Source organism: Pteropus medius, unplaced genomic scaffold, assembly GCF_902729225.1.
Source record: "Pteropus medius unplaced genomic scaffold, Ma_sr-lr_union100, whole genome shotgun sequence".
NCBI classification, from domain to species: Eukaryota; Metazoa; Chordata; class Mammalia; order Chiroptera; family Pteropodidae; genus Pteropus; species Pteropus medius.
The window spans coordinates 539857-556527 of NW_024352949.1; the positions used below are offsets into that span (position 1 = coordinate 539857).

The 16671-nt window shown below is 35.6% G+C and overlaps 2 non-coding genes and 1 pseudogene across 2 annotated transcripts; all 3 read left to right on the top strand.

Annotated features, from left to right (window-relative positions):
• The first annotated feature begins 14312 nt into the window (after positions 1–14312).
• LOC120592735 (uncharacterized) lies at positions 14313–14431 on the top strand (annotated as a pseudogene).
• A 577-nt stretch (positions 14432–15008) lies between these two features.
• Positions 15009–15115, top strand: LOC120592757 (U6 spliceosomal RNA). Its single transcript, XR_005650203.1, has one exon. It is a non-coding gene; the product is annotated as a U6 spliceosomal RNA (small nuclear RNA).
• Positions 15116–15768: 653 nt separating this feature from the next.
• On the top strand, positions 15769–15887 carry LOC120592743 (5S ribosomal RNA). Its single transcript, XR_005650202.1, has one exon. It is a non-coding gene; the product is annotated as a 5S ribosomal RNA (ribosomal RNA).
• The last annotated feature ends 784 nt before the right edge of the window (positions 15888–16671 follow it).

Sequence of the window (16671 nt, forward strand, 5' to 3'; positions counted from 1 at the left end):
GACAAGTAGGAATCATTGGGATACCTTTGAAGGTCCATGATTAGTTGAGTGACATGAGTAATTTTCTTTTAAGAAAGCTTACTTTAGCAGCAACCTATAGGAGGAATTAGAAGAAAGAGAAGAATGAGGTTAGGAGACCAATTGGCAAGCATGTTCCTAATCCATCTAGGAGGCAACAAAGGTCACAAGCAGAACAAGACAGTGATCACAGGAAAGAGGAGAAGGAATGATATTAGAATATAGAGATAAAATGGATAGGCTATGGCAACTGATGTGAAAAAGGGAAATAAATTATGCTCTCAAGTTTTGAAACAGAGTGGCTGAGAGAATGGTAAGGCTACATTACACAAAGAGGGAACACATAGGAGTAGGAACAAGTTTGGACATAAAGCTTTGTCCATAGAAGACATAGAGCTTTAGGAGTCCTCTGCATGATGATGGCGAAGTAATAGAACTAGATGAAATAAGATCGTGGCCAGTTACATATGCTTTGTGTTCACTGGACCTAAATAAATACAGCAGCAAATTTAGTCCGTATACCCTAGGGAGTATAGATGCATTCATACCACTCTTTGCCAATGATAGACTAAAACTATGATTAAATCAAACTGTTTCTTTCTTAAAGACCTACACTCACATAACACATTTTTTTTTCTTTAAAAAAAGATATCCCTGGCATTATGTATATGTTCTTTAAAAAGTATGATACCTTGCATTTATGGTCAACTGATTTTTGACAAGGGCGACAGACAATTCAATGGAAAAACAATGGTAATCCCAGCAAATGGCACTGAGACAACTGGATATCCACATGCCGAAGAATTAAGTTTACCCCTGCCTCACATCATACATAAGAATTAAAACAGATCATAGACCTAAATGTAAGAACTAAAATTATAAAACTCTCAGAAGAAAACAGAGGACTATATCTTCATAACCTTATATATTAGGTAATTGTTCCTTATATATAACAACAAAAGCATACAAAGCAAAAGAAAAATATATAAATGAGACTTCATCAAAATTAAAAACTTATATGCTTCAATGAACATAATCAAAAAAGTAAAAAGACACCCCCAAGAATAGGAGAAATTTATTTACAAGTCACATATATGATAGGTGACTTGTATCCAGAATATATAAAGAATTTATGCAACTCAATATAAAAAACCTAAATTTAAAAATGGTCAAAGACTTCAGATGGACATTTCTCCAAAGAAGATATTCAAATGACCAATAAGCACATGATGATCAACATCATTAGTCATTAGGCAAATGCAAACAAAACCACAATGGGACACCACTTCACACCCACTAGGATGGCTATAATAAAAAAGACAGAAAATAATGCTGACAAGGATGTGAAGAAATTGGAATCCTCACACGCAGCTGGTGGGAATGTAAGATGGTGCAGCCACTTTGGAAAACAGTGTGGCAGTTTCTCAAAAAGTTAAACATAGTTACTATATAATCCAGCACTTGCGCTCCTAAGAATATACTCATGAGAAGTGGAAACGTCCACATAACTTTTACACAGGTGTTCATAGCAGCATTATTTATAAATGCAGAAAGAAAGTGGAAACAACACAAATATGCATTAGCTATTGGATGGATAATTAAAATGTGATATATTCATACAATGGAATATTATTTAACAACAAGAAGGAATGAAATCCTGACACGCGTTACAACCTGGATGAATCTTAAAAACATTATGCTAAAAAGAAGCCAGACAGAAAAGGCCACACATGTGATTCCATTTATGTGCAAATCCATAGAGCCAGAAAGTAGATTAGTTATTGCCAGGTACTCAGGGGAGGCTGCTTAATCAATTGAGGTTTTCTTTTGGGGTGATGAAAATATTTTGAAACTAGATAGTGCTGATGGTTATAGAACATTGTGAATGTATTTAATTCCACTGAATTGTACACCTTAAAATGGTAATTTTTGTTATGTGTTTTGCCACAATCAAAAGATGAATTTTACAATATGTAAATTAGTTCTCAATAAAGCTGTTATAAAAATAAAAGGCATAATAGCATTGATTAATCACCAGGTACTATGGTGGGGGGGGGAATCTAATCCCAAAGATTATATATTGGATAATTTCATTTTTATAACATTTTGAAATGGCAAAATTTTAGAAATGGAGGGGAAATTACTGGATTCTAGATGTTAGGGATGGTGTGTGGGGAGATGGAGGGAAGTGGGTTATAAAAAAGCAACACGAAAGATCCTCGTGGTGACGGAACTGCTCAGTATCTTGACTGTGGTGGTGGATATAGGGTCCTATGCAGGTAAGAAAACTTTGTAGCACTAAATCCACACGCACACACACACACCTTGGTCAAACTGGTGAAATCTGAATAAGATTGGTGGATTATATGAATACCAATATCCTTATTGTGACGTTGCACTGTTGTTTGCTAAGATATAGTGCACAATTGCGGGGAAATGGGCAAAGTGTACATAGGATTTCTCTGTAATGTATCTTACCAGCTGCATGTGAATCTCAATAGATATTTCAATTGTATATTATTTCAACAGATATTTCAATTAATAAAAATGTATAAGAATAACTATGTATCTTTGAAAACTTGTTCTAAAGGCAAACTTCTAGTAATATATAAAATGTACTCTTCCTACTCTCGTCTTGGCCAAGTTATAGTCTTACCTTCATGAGTAATAACTAGAATTAAAGTCCAGGCTGGCACCAGTTATGTCAGCACTTTTATTTGTGTCTTCTTTAAAGATCAAGCTTGCAGCAGGTGATTTGTTTTGGTTTGGTTAATTTAAGCAATGCAGTATTTTCCAAAAATAGAGAGGATGTATGAGTATAGAAAAGGCCTGTCTCAGGCTTTTTGGCATCCTTTAGTTAAGTCACTTTAAGAAATGAAAGATTTTTATTCCTTCCTATTCTCATTTATTTACAATGTTTATATGTTGTGCTTTTATTTTAGCAAAGGAAAAATAGGATTTTCGTAAAGCATAAAAACCACATTGCTGTGCAGTAGAAACCATCCTGTTCACATCTCGTTATGTTAAGAAGATAAACAGCAGGATTAACTGTTTACTTTAGGAGTGCAGTCTGGTTGTTTTTCAGGAGAAGAACACAATGTCCTGCTGCATCGGTTTCCTGTCTGCCATGTGGGTTGATGGAGCTGGGGAAAGGCCCTCCACCCACTCAGCAGAGGCTGACTCCCTTTCTCCTCCCTCTCTGCCTTCTCCCTCCCTCTTTTCAATGATTTTTTCCTCTCCTGTTCACGTTCCAACTCTCTTCTCCCCATTCTCCCTTTTCTCTCTATTGCTTTTTTTTCTCACTTCATCTAATTTCTTCTCATTCTTCCTTAAACTGAGATTTAGGAAGAGATTACAACATGGAGAGCAAGATCTTTGTTGATCTTAGAGGCTGCTTAAGTTGACACTGACCTGGAATGAAACAGCCTGGACTGACTGATGCAGGGAATTGTTGGTGAACTGCTAGGAGCTGCTCATAACTTGTGTAAACATCCCACATGTCACTTAATCTCCTCTTTCGGTACACAGGCATACATAAACACACACACGTCTACTGTTTCCCTTTTCTTCACTTGTATATTATGAAATCAAGTCAATGATTGAAAGGGAAAAATGAATATTTTTGCAAAGTTGAGGAGGAACATTTAAAACTTCAAAGGAGTCAAATTATACTCTCACTAAAACTTTCTCTACAAATCAAGTTTTCCTTTCCTCATTCCTTGTACTTTGTTCTGTTGCTTTTGCAGATTAACAATACATGTATTTTTAGAATTTTAAAAGTATTCTTTGATTAGCATTCTATGATATTAAGGTGGTAAGAGAAGTGGGGGAAAAAAACATTCTTAAAGACAAGTATTAACTCCATAATGGACTTTTATACTTCCAACATCATGGTTGTGACTGAACAGTGAACCTCTTATCTGTATTATTTTATATTGCTGGGAATGTGCTGTGGAATGTAGTTTAATTTAGCATCAATTTTAGTCAGTTCTTCCAACATGGTCCAGGCCTCACTTTCACGGCTCAGAAATGCATAGAAGTCTTGCCGAATGGCTCCTAATGGCTAAAATAAAGGAGATTCTGCTATAATGCTCTACACTTGAACTACTTTTTGACTGCTGTCTTATTTTCCCAGGTGGAATGGGTAGAGCATGGCTGGCTGGGGTCAGGGGAAAGCTGAATACACTGGGTATTTGAATGATTATTTATTGCTCTATCTAGAGGAGAGCTTTACCTTACAAACAAAACTGCCGTAGATGAATGATGAGGGCAACATTGCAAGGCCAATCACAAATTGGTTTCACATGTGACAGTATCATTTCTATGCGAGATGGTGAGCCTTATGCAGCTATCAGACGTCTTTCTGTAAGGTCCTTCATAAAGGATCACCCTTTTTATAAAGGTGTACATACCTGCTTACGAACTTATGAGAGCTAGCACATAAGAGATCATCATCTTCTTGTCAATTAACAGAGTAAATTTTGCTAGTGGGTGAAGGAAACTAAGACTTTGAGTGCAGATTAGGTACAGGCACTTAGCTGGGTATGAAGCAAATTCAAGTGGTCTGTATTGCACAGGTGTGAGAGCTCAAGCTCTGATCAGCCAGGGACACATCCATCAGCAGCAGAGCCTAAAAAGAAAGCCTCTCTCCTCTAGGCCAGCCATCCCCTGCACCACATACTTAAAATCATGAAAATGGGTGGAGGGATTTTATTTGGATGAAGGTATATGTTAGAAGCATGGCTGGGACATTGATCTTAAATAAGTGGCATTCACTTGCCAGACTTATTCTAAGAATTTTGAATGGCAAACCGTCTCATGGAATAAATGAAGTTTTGAGGCTCCTCTTCTAACCACAACATCCTACTTCTTGCTGTAAGACATTTTCTCATTGCTGCTCTAGCATCTAAGTTCATCGTTTCTAAAAATAACAGTGTCCCTCTCACGTGAGGTATAGGGTACCACCAACAGTGCTCAGTGCTCTATGGAGTGTGGAAAGTTGCCTGCAGCCTAAGCCCTAGCTTACCCATCACTGGTAGCAAAGAGTTTGATATTAACTGAATGTGCATGCTTGCCTTGTTTGTGACAGGAAAGCAACCTGCTTCCCAAAGTGGAAGCTCAATTTTATAAACACTGACCCACCACATAACTTTCAAATGCCAATTCTAATCTCCACATGTCTTGGCTAGCAGCCAAGTTCATGGTATTTCAGAGCTTTTTAAGGACAGTGCTTGTTTCAACTGGTTGTCCTGCTGAGCGTTGTGACATGGTGTTACAGTGTCTGCTCAGGGATCTCAGGTGACTAAGCTATAGTCTCCTATATAGATATATAATTATCTAGTCTTCCTTAGACTAAAATAATTGAAAAATAATTCTAGAGAGTAACTCCCCATCTTGCAAGAGAGAGGACTTCCATAGTCTGTGCTAATCAGCTGTATCTTTGCCCTGCTCCTCCTCCATCACTCACATCATCTACCTTGAGACGTTTCTCTAATGCTTACTTACGTACTGACAGAAGCCAAAGAGGACAGCAGCTATATGAAGACTGGGATCGGGTGGGAGTGAGGGCCCACGAAGTACACTGACAAGCTTGTGCTTTATCCACAGCTGTTGACCTAGTGCTGCCAGAGCTGCAGGATTTTTAAGACAATGGGAAATTTGAATTTTGTGTAAAATCTCCCAATATTTAATATTTGTTACTAATTTTTTAAAAAAATAACATTGTATAAACCAAAAGAAAACATATCGGCCAGCTGAACTTGGCCTGTGAACACCACTTTTTAGCTTCACTATTTCCTAACAGACATTTGTCATTGATTAGGGCAATAAACTTATACTGGGTCTAAGGAGATGCTCTCTAAAAATTCTCTGTTCAAGTCATCCTCCACCTCATCCTAAGAGTTATATTTCTGAAAGAAAATTTTATCTGAAACCTTTTAGTGTCACCCCATTATTGATTCATTGACAGCAGGAGGTAACTGTGTGAGCTGGCACATATGCCAGTGATTTACCATCACTAGTCATGTCAGCCTTGTTAGACAGGCCCTTTACCACATGGCCATATCACCCCCCATCCCCTCACATCCCCTGCACACCCAGTTATGAGGCTCGCTCCACCAAGATGATACCTCTCTATTGCTCCCCAACCCAGTCCTTTCCCTCCCCATCTCCTTTTTCTCCCTTCTTTACAAATGCTTGTTAAAATTTAATTGTTTCAGAAATAGAACTTTGATTTTAAATTAAGAATAGTGCATTGAAATCTTCAGGACTCAGCTTAAAGATCACCTCTTTTAAGAAAACTTCCTTGACCGCCCTGGATGGACCATCCCACCCCAGTGTTATTTCTCAAAGCACTCCGCATATTTTCTTATGACTCTACCAGGACTTGTGATTGTATATTTATCTGTGTGTTTGGTCTTTCCCTAAGGAGGTACAGAGGGCAGGATTCTTCATTACCACATACCTAGCACCATGCAGAGGACTTGGGCAATGGCGATTGTACTGTATTTAGCACATAAATACATGGATCATAGACTCACTAGACACTCCCTGAAGACAAAGGCACTATTTTAGAGTATGATGACAAACCCTTAAGTGCCATTGTTACTAAGAATCTTATGAAATTTATTCCATGGCTCTGCAGCCTTCTATGCCTCACTACATCTGTTACCCTTCTGTTGTCTGCCTAGGTCATTTTGCACTTGTCTCATTTATTTTGTCCAAGCAAATTAAGATATCTTTTAAGAAACAAAGAAAAACTCACACTTAAGTCTACAAATTCAAAATAGAAAGTTTCCAAATAGTCTCAATACTTACAAATAATGACTAAAGAACTATTATGTTTTCTTATATAACATATGCTAAATATCTAGAGGATCTTTATTTCTAATGGAAATGAATTGAAGAAACAAATAAAAGATTGACTTGTAGAATAGCAGGGTGAGGACACAGGGGATTCTCTCCCTAAAAAACAAACATTTTAACTGGAGAAAACTATGAAAAAACAATCAGTTAAAGCCTCTGGAAATTATCCTAAGGGCATACAGCAAATGAAGAAACATCCCATCAACAAAATCAAAAAAATCTACTAAATCTCGGTAAGAACAAGGAGTCTGTGGCCTTTGAGCCATGACCCACTCCCCAACCACCAAATTCATTTTTGAAGACTACTCTGGGGCTCTACTCCAGGGAGTACAGTCAAGAAGATGGGCCCTTTCCCCTCAGCTCCCAGTTTAGGGCACAGTTTCACTTTAGGAAGTCTGTCCACCAGCATCTCTTATCTCCTAGCCCATTTTTTAGAAGCTATACCCCAAGTGTGGCAGGCCAAGAATACTGACATAGTTTTCATATTCTACCTAATCCATAGGGTAGAGGCACAACACCAGAGAGGCAAGTCCAGAAAACTTGCACCACTAGCAGCCACTCTAGAGCAGAGGTGTCACTCCAGGAGAAGGAGCGCTGTCCCCACCCCCAGTTCTATGAAGTGGCACAGAGGTTCTACCCCAAGGGAGACAGGTTATAAGGAAAAAGAGTTCTATAGTGCTGCCTGAGAGGGCTGACTTTATTCGAAACAGCAGAATTCCATGCCCAAAGGCATTGTTGAAATTAATGGAGAGCAATTCAGATAGTACTTCTACCTCCATGATACTGTATCAACAAATAAATGTTTAACAGAGAAAATCAGGATAACAAACAAACAAACAAATAGCCAAGAGTAGCCCTCTGGAACCACAGTCAAACTGCAGAGTTGGGATGGATACGCTAGGCTAAACCCACTTAGGAGCGCTCAGAGCAGCCCACAGGGGAAGATATGAGTTGCAGCACCACCTCTAACCACATTGGACGAAAAACAATAAGCTGCTCTGACCCAGGGGCAACTCCTAGGAAGCCAGGGCTTTAAAATTAAATCATATACATCCCTGGCAGTATGGCATGTACGAGGCCTCACTCTCATGGGAGTGGTTAGAGGTGATAGCTGACTTCTCATTAAAAACAGGTAAAGCCAGAAGGCAGTGGGACAATATTCAAAATTCTGAAAGAAACAAATAACTTACATGATGCTTTTTTTGGGGGGCGGGGAGGGGGGCTTTGAAATCCTCAGGTTAAGTCATAAGATTGAACATTAATTGTTTTACCTTAGGCAACTCATCTCCTCATTATTGTAAAAACCGAAGATCACAGTTGTTAATCTTCATTTTGAAGTCGTCCAGCTTTTCACTTGTTTGATCCGGACATAATTATAAGCCAAAAAACTCTAATTTTTGTATAAAATTTTCTTAGTCACGGAACCATGAAACATGAGTTTTTACTATATAAGTGTCTTATAACCACAATATGTTAAATAATGTCATACATATGTGTGAAAATATTAGGACTAGTCACCTTAAGATAGATGATACATTCTTATGGGAATCACCTGCTAAATACTGCTTATGCACAATGCTCAGACTAAAATCATATGTTCATCAGATGACCAGTCAGAGATTTCCCGTTGTTCTTGGATATAAAATATTGTGTTTGCAAGAAGAATTGAACACAGTAATAATTATATGTGATTTCATTATATTTTTATCCATATATCTGATAAACTACATTTTAGAAAAAATGTTCCTAGCAACATTTTGGTAATAGTGATGATTTTCAAGGAATATCTGTTAACTAACATCCTTGAGTATTAGTGTTTGATGAAACATAATTTAGAAATGTTTTAAATAGGTTACTTCTTGCTCACTTATGCTGTCACTTTTATTTACTGCTCTTTGAAAGGTTTATTAACTGATTATTAAGTATTTATTAGCTTTTTTGTTCCTTTACTTCCTATGCCTTCAGACTATGCTGTCCAAGAGGGTGGTCAGTAGCCACATGTGATAACTTAAATTTAAAATAATTAAAATTAAATAAAATTTAAAATTCAATTGCTCACTCACATTAACCATATTGGAAGCACCCAATGGCCCCTTGTGGCTAGCAGCTACCACATTCAACAACACAGATATAAAACATTTCATTAGCACAGAGTTCTCTTAGATTACACACTGCTTTAGACTGAAGGTCTATTCTTTATTGCTTATTACAACAGTGTGTAGATCAGTTATACTGAAATATGATGGAGGTCTAGCTCTAGAAGTTAGGCTGGTAATTCTCCACTTTAGCATATTTAAAATCATATTTATGTCAAATGCACTTACATATTCATTTAATTTTATTTTTAGAGTTTTCTTATTTGATGTTGTATGGCCTTGGGTGAGATACAAAACCTTTCTGATCTTCCATCTTCTATGTGCTAAGTAAAGATAATAGCAGCTTAGCTCATAAAGGCCTTTTGAGGATAAAACAATGCAAATAGAACAGGACCTGTCACTAACCAAGTGCTATCAAGATGATGGATTGCTAACCCATATACACTGTGAAAAATTGATGTTTGTATTTGAAGCTTATAATTTGTGCAATAATTTGTTATGCAACAATAGATAATGTAATAACTGCTCAATGAAGCAGAAAAAAGGTTAGAAAAGATATAGGTTTGAAAAACACTCTTTAGTAATTTGACTTAATAGATCATGTAAGAAACCTACTTAACAACTAGAGCATATGTATTTTTGTCATTTGAAACTTTCATAAAAATTGATTATATGCTAAGCCATAAAATAAGTCTCTATATATTTAAAAGCATCATTATTAGAGAATATATTCTTTTAGCTTAGTGCAATCAAATTAGAGTTAATAACAAAATATATGTTTTAAATCCTTATAGAAAAATATTTTGATACTTCTGAATAACTCATTGATCGAAGAGGAAATAATAATGGAAACTTTAAAATACGTAGAACTCATAAATAATGAAAATACTAAATAGCAAAATTTATGTGATTGCATTAATTTGACATTTAGAAGAAATTTTATAGTCTAAACAGCTCATTTTAGAAACTTCCTTCTAGAAAGAAGGAAGGCTCAAAATTAATGAGCTAAGCTTCTAACATAGTTAAACAATAGAATAAATACCAAAAAAATAGAAGGAAGAAGTTTATAAACTTATGAATAAAAATTAATGACATAAACAAAGAAACAGTGAATAAACAAAGCCAAGAGTTGGTTCTTTGAAATGATTAATAATAATTCTATGGTAAATTTATAAAGAAAATATATAAATAAATAATAGTAAAAAGGAAAAATAGGGACATCAACTTCATCAGGGATTGGAAACATAGTAAGAGGATATAATTCTATCTTTATGCTAATAAATTTGAAAACTGATAAAATGGGCAAATACCTAGAAAATATAACTTACCAAAATGTCAAGAAAAAATTAGAAAGCCCAAATAATTCAATTACCATTAGAGAAGTTGAGTTGATAATTAAAAATCTTCCAAGGAAGAAAAGCACTAGAGCCAAATAATTTTATTACTAAATTCTTTCAAACTATCAAAAAACAAAAAGATCATTCAAGTTTTACATACAGTTTTCAAAGAAAAAAAGGAATTCCTGTCAACTTATTATATGAAGCTGATATAAATAATCCTGATAACAAATCAAATATAAGAAATACAATTAAAGGTCAATATCACTAATGGACATAGATACAAAAATCCTGAATAAAACATAGCAAATAGGATCTTGGCTTTATCTCAGGAGTAAAATAATGTTTTAACAATTGAAAATATTAGCAAAGAAAATAAAAACATATAATCATTTCAATTAATGCAGAAAATGCATTTGATAAAATCCAACACCTATTCATGGTTTTTAAAAATTTCTCAGCAAACTGGGAACCCTTAACCTGATGAAAGATGTCTATCAAACAACAACAATGACAACAAAAAACTATACAAACTTCACTCTTAATTGTAAAACATTGAAGACATTTTCTTAAAAATCAAGGACTATATAAGGATACCCAGTGTCACTGGCTTCTCTTTCAGCTTTGTACCAAAGGCTCTAAAGGGCAGTTAAAAAATATAAGTTAATACAATGCATAAGGATTGGGAAAGCAGAAGAAAATTGTTAGTATGCATGGGTAAAAATGATTACATAAAACTTTATAAAAAGTATTATACATAATAAATTTTAGTAAGACTGATGAATTACAAAAGGACAATATACAAAAGTCATTTGTACTTCTCTATTAGAACAGCAACACACAGCAACAAACAAAAATACCATTTAAAATAGCAAGCAACCATAAGCAATGTAGGTATAGCTCTACCTAAAGATGTTTAAGAACTATATGGAAAAATTTATATTACAAAAATTGACCTAAAATTATATTATAAAAATTGACCCACCAAAAGAAAACTTTATTATAAAAATCAGCCTAAGTACTCTGCAAGGGAAAGATCAATTCTTGTGCCAGTCACTGTGCAGAGCCCTGTGTCACTTTAATGCTCACAATAGCCCTCTAAGTTATGTTCCCCGTATTTCTGTGTTAAGATGAGTAACTTCAAGCTTAACTGTAGTTAGCAACATTTTTAAGGTCCCAGAGTTCCTAACATGGTGCTGCCTCCCTGGGAAGACATTTACATTCCCTTGAATATGATGTGATTTATGGGTAACATCTCTGGTAATTCAGGAAAGACAAGTTGATCATGTGGCGTTTTTCTACTCAGACGTGTCACACTAGCACTGATAAACTGACTTTGGTTTGGACTGCTGAATGCCACAGGTCCAATCCAGTCGAACTAGTGGAGACAGTGACTCCACCTCAGGCCCGAGCCATTATACTCCTGAGCCTCAGCTATGTGAGTAGAACAAGGTGGTAGAGCATGTGTGACCAGGCATGAACAAAAGGAGGAGAAGGAAAATAGTAATAATTCATCTCTAGGGCAAAAGAGTAAACAAACAATAGCACCCTTCGTTGATCATTTGAGATAAAGGCACATGTCAGAGCAAATTTAAAGCAAAGGTATTAACCAATTCCCCACTTCTCCCTTCTCAACACAAGTAATCAAAAGAAAGCAAAAAACGAACAAGACAAATGGACTCAGACACAGACAACAGTGGCTACCAGAGAAAAAGGGGTGAGAGAAAAAGGGAAAGGTAGAAGAGAGTAAAGAGGGTCAAATATATGCAGATGGAAGGAGATTTAACTTTGGGTGGTAAACACAATGCAATATACAAAAGATGTAATATTGAATTATACACTTGAAACCTGTATAATTTTATTAAATCAATGTCACCCCCAGTAAATTAAAAAAAAAAAAATTCTCTCCGGTTTTTATGAAGCAGACCCACAGAGATTTTGTATTCATCTTGATGTTTATATATATATATTGACAATAATGCTTACAAAAGTGTGGGATGCACTAATATAGTCAAGCAGGCATTAACTTAATTGTATGGGAGTGGGTATACAAACTCTTACAGTAGGTTCTTCCCTCTTACAGAACTGCTGGGGCTTCCTCTTTAGTAAGTGGAATCTAGTTCTCCAGGTTCCTCTTCAGTCTCCTTAATTAGACATGGAACAGAGAGGCAAGTCAGGTGAGGGGATAGCTAGCAGGGGAGTAGGCCTTTGAGGAAAGATAAACATTAAAGCACTTCCCTCCAAGAGGTTATGATATGGAATGGTCTATGGACAAAAAAGATATTATAAATTCAACATAAAAGTGTATACTTTTATCCCTGCTTTAACATAGCATACTGTTCCAAACATGACAATATTACGAGAGAGTAATCTTTTGTCCTTTCCCACTTGGGTCTCTGATTAAAACAGACAGTTTTGCTTATTTTGAATGAAATGTTAAGTTGTATTGGCCGGTTAATAAATTGTTCTCAAGGGACTTAATTTAAGAGCATTTTTCCTTCATTATATTACATTAGCATCCCCCGCCCCATTTTTTTTTGGATACTCTAGCATAAATTACATTGTGATCTTACTACTATAATATGATTCTTATCAAACATTTAAAAGTATCTTTGGAAAGCTGCAGTTGGCAAAGTTCTTCTGGATAAGTATCCTCATTATTGACAAGTTAAAATGTGTATATATAACTATATTTTGAACAGTTTGATGTAGTGGTAGAACAAATCATTGCCTCTCTGTAAAAATTAGATTTGGATGTTCCAGATTTTATGGTCATCATGAAGTTTGCCATGAGTTTATTCCTTGTTGTGTTCTTTGTGCTCCCCTTGCAAACCAGAATGCTACTTGCCCTGGGATGCCCTCTTCGGTTCCATTATGCAAAATTGATCACTCTTCTTATACATTCTTATAACTTACTGTAATGTGATGTTATGGCACAAAAATATCAAAATCAAGAGCCTTGGGTTTAAGACCTGATTTTGCTACCTCTTTACTACTTTGGCTAATGTTTAAAATACTTCGAGCCTCACTTTTCACATCTATCAAATGGAGGTAATAATGCCCACTTTCCTCAGTTAAAGGATTAAATAGATAACATATGAGAAGGCTCTAACTAGCCATAATACATTATATTAGTGTGAGGTGTTAATGTTACCCTGCTATCTTTTATTTGATTCTCAATCATATTGTTTTTATTTGACCCACTCCTCTTATATATCCTACAATGTATGCATTAGTGAGTGAATAGGTGAATGAATATTTCTGTGAACACTGTCTGCAATCAGGTATTATGTGAGTTTTCTGTATACATATTTACCAGAGAGACTCATCTAGTATTTATTAAGAGCCTGCTATAGCTCAGATAGAGAATATGGGAGCAGTTTCAACCCTCATTCAGGGTAGAATTAGTAGTTTGCATGTGGTTACTGTTGCATAAAGTTTTTTTATGGAGAAGGTTGCAGATATAGGGTAAGATTTTAAAATTTATTGTTGTATTGAACATCATAATGTATTCATTTTATTTTTTTAAATCTAAATATATCCATAATTTTAAACTTTTAGAGTTATCTCTAAAAGTAAGTGGTTTCCAGTATTTGTTAAAGATGCACAAGAAAACATGCACTTATATTACATTACAATTTTCCTTTAAAAGTTTATGTATAATGACAAGGTAACATGCCTCTTTGCAAAGTATATTTTTCTAATTGATTTTTAAGTGTTTGATTCCTTCTCATTGTTTGCGCTTTTTAGCACAATGAATTGGACACCCTACCAACTTCCAAAAGTGCCAGTAAGTTTTCTCATCTTTTCTCCACGATTATCCTATATTTTTCCAGTGAGATCTCTTTCAAGTTGTTTCCTATATCACTTTTTTTATGCAAATTTTTTAAGGTGTGGTATATACAATATGGTTTACCCATGTAAAATAAATGCACCCATTTAAGCATAGAGCTCAGTGGGTTTTGACAAATGTTTCTACCATATAATACCCACCATAATCTATGGCCATGCTACCCTGAACAAGCCTGATCCTGTCTGATCTCAGAAGCTAAGCAGGATCAGGCGTGGTTAGTACTTGGATGGGAGACCACCTAGGAAGACTAGGTGCTATAGGTGTAAAAAATAAAAAAGTAAGAGATTGTAAGCTGACAAGGTCCTTGCAATCTGTGAGGTCAACCAAAAAATTTTAAAATTAATTAATTAATTTAAAAAAAATACCCACCACAATGAAGACATAGACTATTTCCATTACTCCAGAAAGTTTCTGTATGTCCTCTGCTGCAAATCCTTCTGAGCCCATCTCAGGCAGCTACGGATCTGCTTGCTGTCACTATGAATTCATTTTGCATTTTTATAATTTGATATAAATATAAACTACATTTGATGGATTTTTTCCTACTCAGCAAAATGTTTTTCAAGATTTATTCCTGTTGCTGCAAGTGTCAGTAGTTCCTTTTCATTTTCCTTTCTATTGCTGAATAGTAGTTCATTGTAAGAATATAACACAATTTATCCATAACTATTTTTGAACATTTGTTTCCAGTTTGAGGCTATTATTTAATGAAGCTGCTATGAATACTTGTCTATTAATCTTTATGTGAACATTCAATTTTATTTCTTTTGTGAAAATACCTTTAGTGTAATGACTAGCCATATAAGTATATGTTTAACTTTGTAAGAAACTGCCAAAGTGGTGCTCACTTCAGCAACACATATACTAAAATTGGAATGATACAGAGAAGATTCACATGGCCCCAGCGTAAGGATGACATGAAAATTCATGAAGCGTTCCATTTTTTAAACAGACGTACAGAGACCAAAACGTTGGTTACTGGAAGGGAAGTGTGGGGGAGGGGAGTGGGTGAAAAAGAGAAGGGGAATATAGTAAATAATATTGTAATAAGTTTACATGGCAAGTGATGATTGCTAGAATTAGTGGGATGATTACTAGTGGGATGATTACTAGTGGGATGATTAAAAATGTCGAATATTGTACACCTCAACTAATTAATGTAATCAGTATAAGATTCTGTACCAACTATACTTCAATAAAAGAATTAATTAAAAAAATAAGCTGCCAAATTGTATTCTAAAGTGGCTATAACATATATAGTCTCACCTAAAACGCATGATAGTTTCAGTTTTTCCCAATCCTCAGTGAAACTTGATACTGTGAATCATTTTCACTTTAGCCTTTCCAGTGAGCGTGTAGTGATATCTCATTGTGGTTTTAACTTGCACTTTCCTAATACCTAACGGTATTGTGCATCTTTTTATGTGTTTATTGGACATATGTGTATCTTCTCTGATGAAATATTTATTCATGTTTTTGGACATTTCGTTTTACATTGAAATGATATAAAACCAGCCATTTTAATGTGAACAATTCAATTGCATTTAGTACATTCACAGTGTTATGCAACCACCACTACCAGCTAGTTCTAAAACATTTTGTCTATGGCCATGCTACCCTGAACATGCCTGATCCTGTCTGATCTCGGAAGTTAAGCAGGGTTGGGCTTGGTTAGTACTTGGATGGGAGACCACCTAGGAAGACCAGGTGCTATAGGCATAAATAAATAAATAATAAATAAAACATTTTAATTACTCCAAATATCCATAAAACAGTTAACAGGCATATCTTTGAGATATTGTGGGTTCAGTCCCAACCCACTACTGCAATAAAGCAAATATCACAATGAAGTGAGTCACACAAATTTTTGGTTTCCTAGTACATACACAATTTATGTTTACATTATCCTGTCGTCTACTAAGTGTGCGATAGCATTATGTCTTTTAAAAAATGTACATACGTTAATTTAAAAATACTTTTTTTTTGCTAATGTAGAGTCTTGCTTTGATGTTGATGCCGCTGACATAGCAGAGTGGTGGTTGCTGAAAGTCAGGGTGGCTGTGGCAATTTCTTTAAATAAGACGCAGGAAGTTTGCCACATTGATTGACTCTTCCTTTCACGAATGAGTTCTCTGAAGCATGTGATAGCATTTTACCTACAGTAAAACTTCTTTCAAAACTGCAGTCACATCTCTGAAACCCTGCCGCTGCTTTATCAGTTTTTATGTAATATTCTAAGTCCTTTTCATCATTTCAACAATCTTCACAGTATCTTCACTAGGAATAGATTCCATCTCATGAAACCACTTTCTTTGCTCATCCGTAAGAAGCACTGATGGTGGCTGTGGTAAATGCGTACCATTCTCTTCAGGCCACTCCCTCCAGGAACGAGTTGGGGATTAGAGTGTGATGCTGTAGGCGGAGGCGAGCAGACCAATGGCACCACTGATACTGGTGCCGGCGTAGGCCTTGTGGTGATACTTTGTGCCATTAGGGATGTCCC